This window comes from Sceloporus undulatus, chromosome 4 (assembly GCF_019175285.1).
Source record: "Sceloporus undulatus isolate JIND9_A2432 ecotype Alabama chromosome 4, SceUnd_v1.1, whole genome shotgun sequence".
NCBI classification, from domain to species: Eukaryota; Metazoa; Chordata; class Lepidosauria; order Squamata; family Phrynosomatidae; genus Sceloporus; species Sceloporus undulatus.
The window spans coordinates 31,210,295-31,224,475 of record NC_056525.1 but is presented as its reverse complement, the minus strand read 5'-3'; positions in this window follow the sequence as shown (position 1 = coordinate 31,224,475).

The following is a 14,181-nucleotide window of genomic DNA, read 5'->3' as shown; positions in this document are numbered from 1 at the left end:
AAAGACAACAATGATGAAGCCTTCTACACATGCAGTAAGCCCTCCATATCCACAGATGCTTTATCCACAGATTCAAACATCCATGGCTTGAAAAGATTCAAAACAAATATAAATTACAAAAAGCAAACCTTGATTTTACCCTTTTGTATAAGGGGTACCATTTTACTACACCATTGTATTTAATGGGATTTGAGCATTCACATATTTTGGTATCCACAGGAGCTCCTGAAACCAAATCCCAGTAGATATCAAGAGCCTACTATATTTTTTGTTTTGTCTGGTATCCTAACCCTTGTCAGACTATTCTGATTGTTGCTAAACCTTGAATTATAATTGTGAATTACACTGCAATTTTGTGTACCTTGTTGAGAGAACCTTACTTAAGAGTGGCATACAATATTGTAAAACTATTGGAACCTAAGCAAGTAAATATTAATGTTTGGCATATAATAAAAACACAAAACAAAAAATAAAGTGGTGACTCCTATTCCCAAATCAGGTTCATCACCTTGGACTGATGAACCTGTCCAGACACCTCCAGACTTAAATCTGGAGCAGACTGACCACCCCACTAACATAAAAACCACCAGCACCTTTATCAAAGGAGAAGTAATTAAAAGATGTTCCTACTCAGTTGTGAGATGTCTTCATGTTGAGTGTGCAGGGTATCCAAAAACCATCTTTACATTTTCAATTCTATTAAAATTGTGGAGATAGTTTCCAGATGTACAGTACAGTATATGCCCAGCTCAGTCATAGTTTTTAATACTGCTTTAACTGTTACCCAAAAACCTGGGATTTGTAATTTAGTGAGGTAGTTAGAATTCTCTGCTAGACAATTGCACTGCACTTCTCTGAACTACTGTTCCCAAGGCATCCTAAGAGGAAGGAAAGAGAATTAAATCAGGATAACTTGGAAATTTTAGATCAGGGGTGTGCAGTAGACCTGTCAAGCAGAGAATTCTAAGTCCCTCATGACCAACTAAAAATCTCAGAATCCCGTAGGATAGAACGATTACAGTTAAAGTGATATCAAACTGCTACAACTGTGTAGATACCTTTTACACAACCCCTCCTAAAGGTGAGGACAGGTGCAAAACTACCTGGGAAAGGTTTTTCCTTCAGTGATATATGGTGCTTCCAGTAAAGACTCCCACTGTCATTCATGGACATTTACAAGTCTTGATGGCATTGTTCTTAACTTGCATCCTCCTTGGGGTTTTCCACTTCTTCTTCCATCTTTTTTTCTTACCAGAAAAAAACCATCAAAGAAAAATGATGGAAGAATTGTGTAATAATTTGCTTCTGGCAAAGATCGTCACCAGGGTTGCTGATGCCCACTGTCTTAACTCATGGTGACACCCCTCAATTACCTCTTCTCATACCACACCATACAGAGTCCTTAGTAAGGAGCCCTGGTGGCTAAGTGGTTAAATGTCATTACTGCTGCCACAACGTTGTTAGTTCGATCCTAGAGGGGGACTCCAAAGTCCACTCAGCCTTCCATCCTGTAGGTCACTAAAATGAGTACACAGCTTGTTGGGGCAATTAGCTTACAGATTGTAAACTGCTTAAGGAGTGCTATACTGATAAGCAGTATAGAAATGTACTTGCTATTGCTACTTGCTATAATGGTTTTTGTACTAATATTACTCATAAATCATAATTTCCATATATCATTGAATGTAATGGTTAAAGCTGTGGCATAAAACAACTAGCAAAATTAAAATTATACCTTTAAATTGCAGTATCATACACACAGCCTAAATGTATTTACATGTACATAGTTTCATATGGTTAAAGTGAAAATTTTGTAAGATTTGATGTTTTATGACACTTTAAAAATATTTTTAAATTAAATTTATTTTTTTAGAAATTTTAATATTTAATTTTATTTTAAAAAAAAAAAACACCTGGGGCCTTTACTTTCTCCTGTCACACACCCTGCACCCCCCTTGTGACGGTCATGCTTTGGAGATGGCATACTTTCCTTTCTTGAAGATTTTTAAAAAGTAGTTAGATGGCTAGGGATGCTTCAGTGGTGGATTCCTGTACTAACAAGCCATAGAACTAAGTATCTCTTTGGATCCCTTCTTGAATGCTGGTTGGGGTAAAAAAAAACTGAAACCTTTCCTACCTTGGCTCCAATAGTTGTAACTGCGGGGAGGGGAGCAGAAACTAAGGGGGAGTAGAAAAGCTGAGCAGAGAAAGGCTTATGCAGCCCTTTCCTTCCATTTCTCAATTTCCCACAACCTATCTAGTATTGTATAAGCTTTTCTGGTTTAAAAAGCCTGTTGGTATAATGCTAAACATATTTATATGTAAAGTTCAGTTTTTGGCTGGTCTGAGAAGGTCACTTATTTTGATTTTCTCATACAAAATCAAAATGAGATTGGGAGAGATTCAGAAAGAACCTATCAACAGATGCCAAAGGAAATGCAGTAAGTAGAACTTGTGAAATTTAATATATAAAGCCATCATTTATAATCACATGGCCATTTTCATATGTATAACAAATGTTTTCAAACTAATTCCAACACATGGCCTCCCTCAACTCTACTACACTGGGTGTCTAAAATTTCACAACAATTTGAAAAGCTGTGAACATTAAAAAAAATTGTTTGGATTGTTGCTAGAACTTCATGTCCAACTAAGAACCATAACACGAGAAAGGAATCCCACAGAGTTTTACAAATGTATAAAAAGTAAAGATTATTTATTTCTGAGGTTTTATTTGATGGTAGAGTACCAGACAAACAGTTCTAGCTTTTCCCCTGCAGTTGCTCTGAATGTTCCTTGCTATTATCCAAAGCAGAGAGGCAGATGGGCCTGGTTTCAAGAATTTATTGGAACTGTTAGCAGAATTGCCATAAATTTTCCTCCACCATTTCGTAAGAAATGAGGAATCTCATGCCCTGGGAGTCCTACATAAACACATGCAAAACTGCTCCTGCATAAAATTTTACTAAGGTATGTCAAGGATTTCCACTACTAACTAAAAAGAAAGGTAGGCATATAGGATGGACATAAAAATGCAAGAACTGTCTCACTGCACTAGATTAGTCCAGATGTTGTTCCGAGATGCCCAAGGAAAGCTCACCAATAGGTATAAGCACAATAGTTTCTCAAACTTGTGTTTTCCCAGCAACTGGAATTCAGAGGCATATTGCCTGTGATAATGCAAGTGATGTACAATTGGCCCTCCTTATCCACCAATTTCTTATCCACAGATTCAAGCATCCACAGCTTGAAAATATTCCAAAAAAGTATAAATTCCAAAGAGCAAATCTTGATTTCCCATTTTTGTGACCACTTTAATGGCAGGTTTTGTGGGGTGTCATGTGAAATTGTCTTGTGTAAATACACGATTTTTCCAGGATATTCACAGTATAAACTCCTGATCTCCTTCATGTGATAAACTCCATAGAGCTGGAAGAAACCACAAGGATCATCCAGTCCAACCCCCTGCCATGCAGGAACTCACAATCAAAGCACTCCCAACAGATGGCTATCCAGTCTCTGTTTAAAAACCTCTGAAGAAGTATGTTCCACTGTTGAACAGCTCTTACTGTTAAGAAACTCTTCCTAATGTTGAGGTGGAATCTCTTTTCTTGTAGATTGCATCCATTACTCTGGGTCTTATTTTTTGGAGCAGCAGAAAACAAGCTTGTGCCATCCTCAATATGACAGCCTTTCAAATAGTAAAACAGGACTATCATATCACCTCTTAACCTTCTCTTCTCCAGGTTAAACGTACCCAGCTCCCTAAGTCTCTCCTCATAGGGCATGGTTTCCCGACCTTTCATCATTTTGGTTGCCCTCTTCTGGACACTTTCAAGCTTCTCAATATCCTTTTTGAATTGTGGTGCCCAGAACTAGACACTGAGGCCTGACCAAAGCAGAATAGTGTGGTACTATTATTTCCCTTGATCTAGACACTATTTTTCTATTAATGCAGCCTAAAATCGCATTGGCCTTTTTAGCTGCCACATTACACTATTGACTCATGTTCAGCTTGTGGTCTACTTGGACTCCTAGATCCCTTTCACACGTAGTCTTTTTAAGCCAGGTGTTCCCCTTCCTATATCTATGCATTTCATTTTTTCTGCCGTAGTGCAGTATATTACATTTCTCGCTGTTGAGATTCATTTGGTTAGTTTTGGCCCAACTTTCTAATCTATTAAGGTCATTTTAAATTTTGATCCTGTCCTCAGTGGTATTAACTACTCCTCCAAATTTGGTGTCCTCTGCCAGTTTGATAAGCATGCCCTCTATTCCTTCATCCAAGTCATTGATGAGGAACAAGAGCTCTTTTGTTGACAATTATAATGCCCCTCCCTAATCTGAACATACCAGGATGCATTCATAGTACAGTAGTTAAAGTGGAACCATGCCTCTATACATTTGTAGTAAAGGGCCTAAGAACAAAAGCACTTGTATACAGTCTGTAGCCCTTATACTGGAAACATGAGCACTCCAGATATTTTGTATGACACCTGCTATAGTTCTAATAAATATGCTTCCGATAATATATTGCCATTTTTAAAGGAAACTTATTATTATTATCATTTATCTATATAATACTGTCCATTTACAAATAGAATAAAATATCTATAACTATTTCAATAATATAAAATATTAACATACAATACTAAAATACAATGCAAAAAAGCCAGACACACAAACACAACATGCAGAATAAAACTTGCTACACATAATTAATCATAGTAGAAATATAAAGCATTAATCTGAAATTCCAAAAGATTTTTTTTTTTACAAAATTTGTTTTAAATTGTAAAACTACTCTAGGAGATTGTGGAGGAGATGTCTTGGTAACATTGGTACAGGGATACCCAGGCTGCATCTATACTGCGGAATTAAAGCTGTTTGACACCACTTTAACTGCCATGGCTCAATGCTATGGAATTCTGTAATTTGTAGTTTTGTGAGATATTTAGTTTTCTCTGCCAGAGTGCTCTGGTGGCACAACAAACACAACAAACCTCATCCTCTTTCCCTCCATCATTCCCTTCTCCTTTTGTTTCATGTCTTTTAGATTGTAAGCCTGAGGGCAGGGAACTGTCTGATTAAAAATAATATTGTAAGCTGCCCTGAGAGCCATTAGGGCTGAAGGGCGGGATATAAATACCTAAATAAATAAACTACAAATCCCAGGATTCCATAGGATCATAGAATCATAGAATTATAGAATCGTAGAGTTGGAAGAGACCACTAGGGCCATCCAATCCAACCCCCTGCCATGCAGGAAATCCAAATCAAAGCATCCCTGACAGATGGCCATCCAGCCTCTGTTTAAAGACCTCCAAGGAAGGAGCCAGGACAGTTAGAATGGTGTCAAACAGCATTATTTCTGCAGTGTAGATAGATGCAATCTTTGAGTTAGAAGAGACCACAGCAGCTGCCTAGCCAAATCACCCACCATGCAGGAATATACAGCTAAAGTATTGCTGAAAGATGCCCATCCAACAGTGTGGCAGCCATCCCAATGAGTACCATTTCAGATTTACACAATTGTTTCCTCCTCTAGGATTTGTCCTAGGAGAGGAAAAGTACATTTGAAATGAGCAAAGGGTAGGTCCCCTCCTGAACAGCCCCATTGTACTAAAAGTATTATGTCTTTGCCTGCTACTCCTTCATATCATAGCACACCCCATAACTCTTTGTCAAAGGCAGGCAAACAGACTTGTATTTGTGGCCACTGCATGCAGTTTGGCTAGCATACTAGATCTTCCATATTTCTGTGGAAATAACTTGCAGCTTTCCAACAGTATATTTATTTTCACATGGAAAGTGAATTTGACAGTATTCCTTGAAAATGAATGTCAAATTGTCTGTAGCACAGCATGAAACCTTCACACTCTTATCTTATCGCTCTCTGTAAACAGAAATAAGACAGGACCCCAGAGGATATCACTAACGAACAGGTTTTTGCTGAATGGCAACAGGGAGATTTCTTCCCTTAAACCAAGACAATGGTAGTTCATATTCTTCCATTTCCTTTCTTTTTTTAAAACACCATCAAACAATGTTTTTTGTCTTTGAAGTAGCTGGACGCTTCCTGATTCCTGTCTTGGGACATGCAATTACAAAGTCACCCAAAGGCAATACCGCTGATATACACAGCAAGAATGCAAATTACGTCCCAGTCTAGGAGAGACTAGGTCAAATGACAGCACTCCAGTCTTGCTATATCACACAGTAGACTATTCATGAGGCAGAGAATTCAGTGCTATATTTAGATCCCTTGCTTTTCCGTGAAGCCTTTCAGTTAATGAGGCAGATTTGCACCAACAACAACTGCTTGATGCAATATGAAAGAAAACTTGCACTATTTAATTTGTATGCTCCATAGCATCCTTGGGCATAACCTGGTGTCAGAACACAGTCAGGGCACATACTATAACTTTCTAACAACAGAGAAGCTGGTGGATATGGATTCCATTGTAATTACACTGGGAGGACAGTTTAGGGAACCTTTGCTTTGCTTCAACCATGATACAGAAGCAACTCTTTGACTCTGGGCAAAATAGGTGAGAAGGTGAAGGGTTGGACAAAGAGAGATGCCACAGGTAAAACACTATGGAGGCAATAATAGTGCCTTCTTCAGTGGGCTCTTGGTATCCCCTGGGGTTTGGTTCCAGGATTACCTGTGGATACCAAAATCCATGGATGCTCAAGTCTCATTAAATACAATGGAATAGTAAAATGGAGACCAAGTGTGCTGCAGTGGTTTGATTCCCAAGCTGTTAGTGGAAGCTAGTGTGGTGTAATGGTTTGAGCATTGGATTATGACTCTGGAGACCAGGGTTTAAATCCTGGCTCGGCCATGGAAACCCACTGGGTGGTAGTTTTCTGTGGGTTTTCTGGGCTATGTGGCCATGTTCTGGAAGAATTTATTCCTGACGTTATTCTTCCAGACTGCGTCCACATAGCCTGAAAAACCAACAGATAACTATGGATGCCAGCTATTAAAGCCTTTCACTTTCCACTGGGTGGGTCTTGGGCAAATCACACTCTCTCCGCCTCAAAGGATGGCAGTGGAATGCAAAAGCCATTGCAGCCACAGGTGGGGGATCCATTATCTTATTTTGACTAGAATCTGCCTCATAATTAGCGAATGAAAAGTGACTGGAAAACTGTTAAAGGGATAATCACAATGTTGTGCGACATCATCTGAAAATCTTCACCACATTGTACAACACTGACGGGAGCATCACGCTATGCTCCTGTCTCTTTTGCCTGTATGAAAAAGGCCTTTTTATCTCCTCCAGGATCTCTTCCCAGCTGTCACCATCACATTCTCTGGATCATCCCCAAGGCCCAGCCTCCCAGCCTTCCAAACCCACCTCTCCTTCTCGGGACTCATGAATATTTAAAATCCAGCAGCTGTGAGAGACAACATCCTGCTATAACGCCATAACACCATGGTGTTATAACATCCTTATTCTTTCGCTTATTCAAGACTGCTTTTATTTCATTTATATTTCTGTGTGTGTGCACACACACATGTGTGCCAAACTAGGAAAAGAGGTGGTACTGAATCCTATACTGGGAGAAAGGTGGGACATAAATCCCATGAACAAACAAACAAACAAACAAAACACTGAGTGATACTGCTTGGGCGTGCCAAATGCTCCATGTAATAAAGTTTTTGCAGGAACAAAGGCTCCAATACTGTGACGATTACAAGGTGAGATTGTAGCAAAGACAGCCGTGCCGAGTGAATAGCACTTTTGAAAACAGTGCTATTTTAACAAGAGAAGAAGACTCTAAGCCAGTCGCAGACCCATTTTGACTAACCCCACCTGTGTAGCACTCTAGCTATGGGTATTATTGTAGTCTCTTGTGTATCTGGTATGTTATTACTTCTTTCCAAAAGAAACAACCAACCTGCTGCATGTAGTCACCATAGAAACAAAAACTGAGATGCCCTAGATTGTGTTAGTGAGTAATCAGCTATAGCAATGATTTAACACAAACCTGACTTAATTCATTTTCCTTCTGTACAAGATGGTTCACAGGCATCCACATACAAAAAGGCACCACGTAGTTCTGGGAAGTGAGGAGGCAAAGGAAGAGAGAATCATGATTTTAAAAAAGTGGCTGGTCCCTTAACAATTAGAAAATTATTCTTTAGATTCTCTGTGATGGAAAGACAAAATTTGAGTAGTTTGTATTTCAGAGTCTAAGGGTTCAAAGTAAGGTTTAAAATAGTGTGGGCAAAGTGCAGCCTGATGGGCCAAAATGTGCAGTCCTTGCGACCTCCCAAACCCCCCAGACCAGTTTAAAAAAATCAGGTGATTTTACTGCCCCAGCCCTCAAAATAAGTCAAGACTATTGCAATATATCCCAAAGTAGCAAACAAAACAAAACAAGACCAACAGCTGAAGATGGACTAAAAATTAAACTGGGAGTGATGAGATGTCATTTACTGTCATGTGGCATTCTAATATGGCCATTTGGGGAGGGTATGGGAGGTAGGCAAAGTGGCACCTTCACTTTGTTAAATGCCCACCCCTGCTTTAAAAGAAGCATCATTGAATTGAGTTGAATCCTAGCAATTAGAGCACTGATTCTTCAGGGGCTCCTCTTTACCCAACTGAGCAACCTAGCCCAATCTGTCACAGCTCAAAGCTGATCTTCCAAAGGTAAAATTTGCACTTATGGAGAAAGGGGCCCCTGTTTTTGGAATTACTCTCGGACTCTCGGGTCTCAACCATCTTAATCTAGGCTTGTCCCTACACCACACTTTCACAGTTTGAAATGACTTATTCTCTCACTGTATCATGCAAGTATATCGCTACTGCATTTGCCCTATCAGGGAGAAAAAGTAACAGTCAGCACTAGCAAGAGATAATTTTTTTTAATTTTACATTAGCTCTTGTTTAAGTCTTTGACAGCTGCACACTCCCTCTCTCCAGTGTAGAACAAATATGTCTAACTGTTACCTAACCTCCATCACTATAACTGTTCCCCCCCCCCCCCCGCTTTTAAACCAGTGACCTCAGTGCAGATGTTTCATCCAGCATGTGAAGTATAGATATTTTTTTCTGGAGGGGAAATCCTGTTATCTTACATGCAAGGTGATGGCAGTAATTGAAGGTCAACCTCATATCTCATTGGTCAGTAAACTGTGGGAGCCTGTGTGGTGTAGTGGACTAGGAATATAGGAGACCAGGGTTCAAATCCACACTCAGCCATGGAAACCTACTGGGTAACACTGACCAAGTCAACTCTCTCAGCCTTAGATTAAGGCAATGACAAACCTCTATGATCGGGTCACCATATGATGGAGTTGACTTGGAGGCACATAACAACAACAGACATGAATTTCTTCACTAGCTTTGGAACCTTGGGAACAATAGTTCTGGGAAGGTGTAACAGAAAATCCTCATCCCTTTAAGGAACCAATTTATTTTATTTATCTCCCAGCATTCTCCCAGGACTATAACTCAAGGAAGCTCACAACAAGATTGAAAATTACAAGTCCTGGGATTCTTTTAACAGAGCCAGGGATGGAACCAATACATGTTTATAGTGTTGATATGCACAAAGAGAGAAATCCTTTAGAGAAGTGGTTCTCATTCATGTATTACTTATACCATTGATGAGGCACAGACGCAGTCTATGCTGAATGGAGGGTTTTCATAACAATTATTGTGAATTCACCCTCCCCCAGTACCCAACTTCTCTTCCACATCTGGCATGTTGGTTCTTACCAACTCTATCTGCCACAAATTATCTATCAGCAACCTTTTGGCACATTGGTAGTAACACTGGACATTCATATTTTCTCCTAATCCCCCATTCTCCTGCCCAATTTACTATAATTGCTAAATAAAATAACAGAAAGCCTGAAAAAACATTAATGTCCTTCTCACAATTGTCTCTGACCCATCATGGTGGGATTCTGACAGAATGACTGGTGGGGCATAGATATGTAAGATTGAGAACTACTGTTATTAAAGCACATTATGGAAATATTCTGCCATATAGTGATATTTCTTCTCACTCAAATTCTTAATAAAGAATAATGCCTTTTGATGGTGTATTCCACAGATCAGTTAGAGCAATAATTCCCAAACTCTAGCCTTCCAGATATTTTGAATTTCAGCTCCCAGAATCCCAGACCATTGGCCAAATTAACTGAGGATTTTGGGAGCTGAAGTGCAAAACACCACGTGGACCAGACTCTGCGAATCATTGAGCTAGACAAACAAAAGTTCCGTGGGATCAATGAAACAACAAAAGAACCTGCAGAAACATATTGTTTATCTACAACAGAGGTGGGCAGTTATGGTCATCCAGATGTTTTTTGCCTACTGCTCCTATCAGTTCTAGTCAGTGGAGCCATTAATGGAGGCTTATGGGAGCTGCAGTCCAAAAAATATACTGAGGGCTATAGTTGCCTGCTCTTGATCTACAAGTGTAAATGGATACTACTATGCCTTTCTGATCAATTTTTTTGGGGGGAGGAGATTAAAGGGACTAAAGTTAATCCAGAGTAGTGAGGGGAAGGGGAGGAGGGGACATTGACCCCCATATGACTCACAATTGTGCAACTGTCCTAGCAGTGAAGTTTTGAACCTCGGGACTTTCACACTTGCCAGATCATTGACAGGTTTCTCCCACCAATGAAAAGGGATGAGTCAGAGACAATGTACCTACACGTTGGAGGTAGCAGTGTGTGATGACTATGGCCAATGCCACTTCTTTCCTGGTGTAATCGCAGTTTAAAAGCTGTATGTAGCAATGTCCTTACTCTTCAGAGAAGGGCTACAATTCCATGGAAGACTACATGCTTTGTGTGATAGAAGTTTCAAATTAAATTCCAGGAAATTAAGCTAGCTAGCTAGCTAGCTAGCTAGCTAGCTAGCTAGCTAGATAGATAGATAGATAGATAGATAATCTACCAACAGAAGATCATGTAAAGGTTTTAAGTTAAATGCTAGGAATAAGAGATCAGTTTTTAAAACATTTTTAAAAGCACCATAGATATGGCCAGCTGTTTATCTTTTTGGATTGAATTCCATAGGGTAGGGGCCACCATGGAGAAGGCTAGTTATCTCTGTTGTTGTGTTCCTTCAAGTTATTTCCGACTTATGGCAACTCTGAGGCAAACCTATCATGCGATTTTTATGGCAAGACTTGTTTAGAAGATATTTGCTCTTGTCTTCCCCTGTGGCTGAGAGCATGTTACTTGTCCAAGGCCACACACTGAGTTTCATTGCCAAGTGGGGAATTAGACCTTGGTCTCCAGAGTTGTAGTCCAACACACAAACCACTATGCTACATTCGTTCCCATTTGAAATCTCTAGTGCCTGCCAATCTTACAAATCTTGGTTGCAAACCATCAAGCACGGTCTCCCAAGAGGATGTGCAGGTAAATAAAGTATAGTATGGATGGTTCTTCAGACAACTAGCGCTGAAGCTGATTATAGCTTTAAAAGTAAAAAACAAACAAACAAAACAGAGCATGCTGAATTGGGCAAAGAAATGCACTGACAACCCATGCAGCTGGTATAGGATTGGTATAGTATGATCAGCCACCTAGCCTCCATGAAGACTTGAGCAATTTGCATTCTGTACCAGCTGAAATTTTCAAGTCATACCATCAAACCCTTACCTGCTCAGATGGAGGGTAGTTTGAAATCAAACCTTGGCAAACATACTCCACTTGACCTCAAACTATCAAAATGTTGTTCAGTACTGTACTATGCTAAACCTCGCCTCCAATCCAGTGGAAACATCATAATGCCCTGTCTCTATGCAATCATTTGTTAATTAGAAAATAAATTAAACAGTGCAGTTTGAATATTTATAAGTCATGAATCAATTTAACAGTCAACAGTGTTAATATTCATAAAATTAATTAGTCTTCTTTCTCTAAGTCCTTCCTCTACCAAAAATATGAAGCAGTGTTGTGTTAAATGGAGCAGTCAACTAATAATAATGAAATAGCTGCAATAATGAAATAGGTCTCCAGAAATTCTAATAGTAGCTGTATTTGAGTTTTGTAAAAACTTCCAACAATTTTATTTGTCCTTAACAGCTTCCGGTACATTTTTCATCTTTCATTTCAAAATTGTCTTCCTAATTTAATCCTTGAGCAGTGGTTAAGAAGTTGTCATTCTTTACAATAGTAGTTATACATAGAATCAGTTGTGGGTGGGGGTGGAAGCCCACAAAATACTTATATTTAAAACATATATCCTTTCACATTCCCATGCAACTGCTCCAATGTACCTTTATTTGGAGCAAGTTGGCCCTTTGCTATAATTGTGTACATTTTGTGGCAGAAAAACCTCTATTTGTACAGATGTTGCTTAGCGCTGTTCACCATGCAAAACTGTACTTACGAAAGATGGCTCCAACAGATCTCAGCGTAACAAGTTAATGGATCTGGGCTGTTCAAATTCAAGACTCAGATCCAGCTTGATCTCACATATCCCAAAAGGTGATTGTCTGGAATGGCAAACAGCCAAAATGGACAGTTGAGTCACACTGTCAGACTTGCAGTTTCCTCACATGAAAAGCAGCTAAATGAAGTTGCACTCCAAGGGCTTGGGAGGCGGTACTCTCCACGCCAAGTAAGTCCCTGTTTGTTGTAATCCAATGCTCAGCCTTGGTGATGTCAAGCAGCTACTTGCTTGGCTCCCATCTCACTGTACGCTGTACACAGGAGAGATCTGTTTCCTTTCCTTTCTTTTGTTTAGCTTCATGTTGTAACCTCATCTCCCAGCAGCTGTCCACATCGAACACATCCTTCCTCTTATTTTCTGTTATCCAAAGAGGCGTCCTACTTTATCAAGAACCCACCTGTTATTTAGGAGAAACAGATGGTCAAGAAGTTTCCCACAAAGTGGACTGCTGGGGTTGGGGGGAGGTGAAGATGCACACAAGTCACACAATACAGTGTGGAAATAAGTCAGCTTAGATTTTGGGTGATGTAATTGTTGCTCGGAATCTGTCCAAGGGAAATTCCAGCCTGTCTTTTCTCACTCCCTCGCTGGACAACAAAATCCCTCAAAATATTACTCCAACAAATGTGGTGAGCCCAACATCCCCTGGAAAAAGTGCTCAAGCTAGCCTCTCGCCACGTGGCCACAAAGCACACTTCTCCCCAGAGTCGCATGGGATTTTTCTGCATGTCTCCAAACTGGAGGCTTGACTTCGTTCCACGCTCTTGGTGAAATGAATCTTTAAACTACAAATGCTTTACATGCCTAGCAAACAGACTGAGTAAAGTTTTGGCTGTACTCCAGCTGTATAACTGGCTTCCAAATATAGCTAGAATCTAAAAGCTGTAAATTAGCAGAGAGCATTTTACAGCTAAGTGTTCTAGGTTTTCTGTGAGAGAGCTGGTATAGCAAACAGATTACAAATGAAAGCTGTGAATGTGGAGGTCACTAATTCAAATCTCCCCAAAACAGTGAACTCGGGGAGGCCTCAAGCAATCTGTTATCTCTATGCTTTTCTTCTGTGCTGTGGCAGATATAAATCTGGCTACCTCACAAGGCTACAATTTACTATACTTGATCTTAGCCCAAAGGCTGAGAAGGAATTAGTGTTTATGCACTGCTTAAATGCACACATTTGAAATGCTGTATAATCATTTAAGGACAAACAACCTGCAGAAAGTGCATCTTAATGTGCCTCTTTACAAACATATTTTACCCCCCCCCCTTTAGTAGACATATTTACTAAAGTATATATAATTTAGGTGCAGTACAGACCGCCCCAAAGGGGCAGCCTGGATCCGTCCCTGTTTGCACTGGATTGCAGCCTGGGCAACCTCACCAGTAGCCCCTGCAGCCCCAATCCAGCATTTTTCTAGGCCAAGGAGAAGCAGCAAAATGCCGCTTCTCTTTGGCCTGGAAAAGGGGTGCCATGGCGCCTTAGGCGCCCAGTGCACCCCGGTGAGGCCGGCACTACAGAGGACAAAGAGGCAGCCCCTTTCCCCTCTGCATCGTTGGCATGGCCGTTTGGTTGCCGTGCCAATGATGTGTGCGCCAAAAAGGAGCTCCGTTTCAGAGCTCTTTTCCATGCCACCGCCAGGCTGCCATAAGTGGCCTGGGGCAGTGTGGAGATGTCATGCCTGTGCCACGCCATGGGTGTGATGTCACAATGGCAGCGATCATATGGATGGGACACCGCCAT